This window comes from Agrilus planipennis, unplaced genomic scaffold (genome assembly GCF_000699045.2).
Source record: "Agrilus planipennis isolate EAB-ADULT unplaced genomic scaffold, Apla_2.0 scaffold73, whole genome shotgun sequence".
NCBI lineage: Eukaryota > Metazoa > Arthropoda > Insecta > Coleoptera > Buprestidae > Agrilus > Agrilus planipennis.
In genome coordinates this window covers 815,914-821,334 of record NW_020439682.1, presented here as the reverse complement: position 1 = coordinate 821,334, position 5,421 = coordinate 815,914, and the positions used below count along the sequence as shown (strand labels likewise).

General features: G+C 33.6%; 1 long non-coding RNA gene across 1 annotated transcript; it reads left to right on the top strand.

Annotated features, from left to right (window-relative positions):
- Positions 1-2,094: 2,094 nt before the first annotated feature.
- LOC108732404 lies at positions 2,095-4,261 on the top strand. Its single transcript, XR_001937089.2, has 2 exons — positions 2,095-2,836; positions 3,104-4,261. It is a non-coding gene; the product is annotated as an uncharacterized LOC108732404 (long non-coding RNA).
- The last annotated feature ends 1,160 nt before the right edge of the window (positions 4,262-5,421 follow it).

Here is a 5,421-nt window from a genome sequence, read left to right as displayed (position 1 = left end):
TTCTAATTTGTTTTTACAAATATACGTATATACCTGAGGGAAGTAATTTAGTTTTCAGCTTGGAAAACAATTTACTTTCAGCGGACTTTCATAAATATGTATATTGAGTAGATACGTATAATATCTCTCAACTTCGGTACAGTTGTTTTCGTATGCAATTTATTTAGTCGACAATTACAGAACGACTTCGGCGTGCAATGTCCCTAGGGATGTGTTTCAACTGTTTTGCTCGAAAAGGTGATGGCTTAAATTTAATCTTTGTGACAAATATAACACACATATCGTATATTTAGTCTTCGTTAGCTATTCTATTATTTGTTGTGTTCAACTTTTACTTTGGCATCCGCAAATTTTCTTTTACTATTTGAAGATTCAATGGTACAACTGATCAACTGATGTAGAACAATGAAACATAGATATATATATATTAATGAAACACTTTCACTAATTATCAAGAATAAAACTACTTACTTATTACAGTTGTCGAATTTTCTTAGTATATGTTTCAATAAAATCTCTATATTTTATTTAAAAGTTAATTTTCTTTTATTCAATTCTAAAGTAACTTGAATGTTTAAATTTTAAAAAAACAGGCACATTTGCAGATTGTTCTTGGATTGCTTTAAAAAATTAACACGAAATTAACCCTAAATCTTTCCATAAATTTTTAACTTGGCTAAAGTTAAAGGCACCCTAAATAAAACAATTCACACCTATTTGAATTTAAACAATATTTTTCATTTTCAATCTCTCACATTGCAATTTCACAAGCGCAGTAACCAATTTTATATCAAGTCCACCAAATTGAAAAACACCGTAACAAAAAACGAAATTGTCGATTTAATGTTCCAATAAAATTTGTAGACCGGGTAATAGCAACGTTTTCGAAATTAAGTTCACAACAAAAATTGCCAATTAATTATAACGCGATAGTCTGGTGTTTTGAAATGTGTAATACGAATAGTTTTCCAGCAACAAGTTAAGTAACAAAAAAAATAGGGATGCAAGTAGGACTTAATTAATTTTTGACCACTTTTTAACCTGTTTTATTACTAATAAAGTGCATAGTTTACGACATCATCCACGAAGTTCACTTGCCGACATGATGCCGACACTAAATTGTGCATAACACGATTATTTGTAAATAATAATAATTAAACTTTAAGATTAAATTTCAAATGAGGACGTCCTGAATTAGCCAATCAGGTCGTTTCATATTTCTAAAAGGGTTTGGCACCGTCATTTACGTATTTGGAATCCTATAAAACTTGTTTAGTTTCAACAATTTATTGGCTCTCAATCTCCCCTTGAAATGACGTCATGCGCGTGCGAGAGCGATTTTAGTCGGCACAGTATACTTCATTACTTTCTGTAGCGATGTGCCCTTTCCAATGTCTTGGATGCGCGCTGGAAAAATCGTAGGTAGAGAGAGAAAAGCTCATTATACTCTCGACTCTTGTTCATTAAACATACTTTTTCATACAGTACCTGCCAAAATTTTTGTTCAATCATGAATAGTAGTGCGAGTCGAATACAAGCGTTGAAGCCTTTAATATGTGTTCAAATATAAATAAACATCTCGTTGATATTTTCAGTAGTAAATGGTACCAATAACGGCACATTTGAGCAATGTAATTGTAGTGCATAAAATGGTCAATTTTTCCGTGCAGTACTGTACGGATTATACGCTCCTCACCGGTTAAGAGTTTGTCCGAGAGTTGTATCCTTCCTTTTCTGGCCTAGTGCTGTTCTTTTCTGGTTTACGCCGGTTAAACTGAAGGTCACATCGCTACAGAAAGTAAACGAAGTATAGCAAGTAATTGTAGGTAGCATTGTGAAAATTTGGTATAAGTCACCTTCAAAAAGGATGTGAATTCCATATGCGCCTCTTCCGCACCTTTTACTACATATGTAAAAACAGAAGAGGATAGTAAAGAGTCCTTATGTTCCATAGCTAAAGGACATTCATATGACTCAACCCTCTACGTTTTTCATTTCCATTCTGAACATTAATCTCTATTATCTATTATATACTTTTTTATTGTGCATATATAAACTTGCTGCTTGCAATGTGATGTTGTGATACAAGAAACTTTCATTCCTTTTAGTTTATCCTGCAGTTAGTTCGCCAGTCTGCTATTGCCCCGCTGTCTACACGGCTTGTTTTTTGTTTCCGCCGTGATTACGAGTCTGCAATTGATTTCAAACTTTACTTTTGCAGACCAATAAAGAAGTAACTTACGCGGAACTGCAACTGGTTCGGCCCAACTCTCTAGAACCGCTTCGTAACGGAGATAATCAATGCGGTGGCGGGATGGTTAACAAAGAGAATTCTGTAATCTACGCCCAAATTGATCATACGAAAAGGGCCCCCCCAGGCTCGCTACGGATGTCTGTCACATCACCCCTGACTTCGCCCGTTTCCTCTCTCTTCTGCCCGATTAAACCCACCGCATACCACAGAGAAATCGTAACGGTAAGAACCCCTTTGATGGGATGTCAGCAGGAGAGCTGTGTTTGACTTTAACGGTTTCGAACGATTCTACCTACCACGTGGTGGTTTTGGATTTATCAAAGTGCGTGTGTTGTTTTGTAAACTCGCAGTGTAATATTATATAATTATAGACAAAAAATAATTGAAAACTGAAGAGCCGATTTTAACCGCTGCGCCGGTTTTTGTTCCAAGTTCTTTAATTGTTTTCTTCGGTGAATGATAAATATAGAAACTGATACTGTTACGAAAAAGGTTTTGAAGAGGGCCCAATCTATTCAGAGAAACTGTAGAACGTCGTTTAATGAAATTATATAGAAGTCTAACGTACTATTTATTACTTAAGTAAGTGTAAATACCTAAACTAATAAGTTACCAACTAACTCAAATTTTTTCATCAGTACTACTCAAAGTACTCCCTATTTAATACAACTGTTAAATAGTCGTGATTGGGAATAATAATGATAATGAAACACGTTAATATTTTCTACTAACATATCAGTTTGAGTGTGAACTTATATATTTGTAAATGAAAATGTTGCTTGGATTTCGAATCAACCCTTAATGTTCAAGTAGGTATCATTTTTTATTTGTTGTATTTTTCAATCATAGACAACGAAGCTTTCTACCTTAACATCACTGTTAGATATTCGACAAGAAATTTCTAAATCTGGAAGTCCCGATTCCAAATTGTTTTAGTTTCTGCAGAATTGGTAAGTGGATTTATATTTTCTTTTTCTAATCTACCTTGACCTCAACTGAACATTTCGCTTACTCGTTTGAGTTTTTTCAAGTTAAATATTGAAACAACAACTGAAGTAACATTACATAACTTTAAAATAGGAAACGAATGGACAATATCTTTAACTAAATTTCTTGTTAAGTTAGATCTTGACAAATATCTCGTAAAAACTCAGAACGAGTGACATATCTATTATAATCTACTAAAGGTTATTTACCTGAAAATTCTAATTTGTTTTTACAAAATTTAAAATACCACGCAGAAAAATGAAGGTCCACTTAATTTCTTTGTAACTCAATCTTTGAAAAAATATTAATTTGCCACTCGATACGTATTTCATCAGGAGCAACAATTATAATTTTTAACATCAAAATTCCATCTACTTATTCAAATGGCGTAGCAAAGAAACTAAAGATTTCATAAAATCGTATTGTGAATTTTCACAGTGTGGAAACTACAAATGTATTATACCAGAAAATTTTTCTGTTTAAAATTAATTTAAAAAAAATTGTTAAAATTTTCTTTTACTGTTTAATATAAAAACTAGTTAAAATGTTTGCGAAACCCAAGCGACATTTCTGATACAATTTTTTTAATTGTATTTAAAAAAGAGGTAACTGAGATTGTATCAGGGGCGGAATGCGCCCCATCGTCTAGTCGATTGCGCAAACAGTGTTATTATTTAATTAAAGAGTTTATTGAAAGACTGAAGTTTTTGTATATCATTTATGAATACATTTATCTTTCCAATATTGTATATGTCTTGCACGTAAGTGTACGTCTTGTAAATACACATATCTCTCTTACATAAAAGATGTTCTTTTATTGGAAAATGTGATAACTAACCGTATTAAAAAGAGAAATAAGGCCATCAATAAGGCTGGGGTTAATTTTTTTCTTTCTCATTGTGGCAGATGTGTGTATGTTACCGGGCTGTGTAACAGTACAACCCATCAAAAATGAATGTTCTTTGACCACTATTCTTGTTGTAACTTAATGGTCTTCAAATATAATTTCATAAAAATTTATTCTTAATTATTTTTTTTATGACTTTCGATCCTACTTATACACACGTATATACTTCTCCATTGCAATATTTGCTTGTTTCTGGCACATTTATTTTGTCATTCTTAACTCACTCTACAGGCCATGTGTCTAATTGTAAATAGGCAGACAGCCCAAACGAAACAAAGAATAGATGCAGTAGGTGAAAGTCTTTATTATTCTTTCTTAAATTACGTCAATCGAGGCGGTGGCTCAAAAATTTACACAATTGCAAATCTTGATATACGTATAGCGCGTTTTAGAAAATACCACAAATGGCGCGGTAAACGCCATCTCTAGTACGATGCTAAAGCGCGCTGTTAAGACAGCAGGTAAAAGTTGGTCTGTGTTCTGTCGGAGCTGTCTGCGACGCGCTGATGAGATCCAAAAAGATCGAAATCGCGATCCGCGTCTGGCAGTTTCGACAGAATACAGACCGCTTCGAATTATTTTATTCGATTATGGTAACGTGCCTATCACGTTGAGGTTAGCTACGCCGGGATTCGTTTCAGCAAGTAGATATTCATATATTTAAATGGACCTTGTTGGAGCATACGTAATCCTAAAATGTAGCATCGTACTACAGATGGCGTTTACCGCGCCATTTGTGGTATTTTCTTGATGTACGTTGCTCAATTCCCAACGGAAGGGCACGTCATTAGGAACAAAAGGGATAACTGGCGTGAATGAATAAGACGATTTGTCCAAAGTTTTTTAACTAATCAAAATATATACTTCATGTTTTGTATAATAATTTTTGCCTACCTATCCGACACTATTCCAATCAGGTAGGATCATTTTAGGTGTGGTGTTATAGGACGGTGTTAAAAGGCTGTTTAAAAACGTAATTCCCCCTATTATTCCAACATATCACCGTAAAATTTGTCAATATTTTAATTGGCACATTATAATCTGATACCTTCTGATTCTTGGACTGTTACAACAGATTTACTATTCCATTATTTTGATTATAATATTTTTTATTTTAATATTATTTATCACCTTCAAAAAGGATGTGAATTCCATATGCGCCTCTTCCGCACCTTTTACTACATATGTAAAAACAGAAGAGGATAGTAAAGAGTCCTTATGTTCCATAGCTAAAGGACATTCATATGACTCAACCCTCTACGTTTTTCATTTC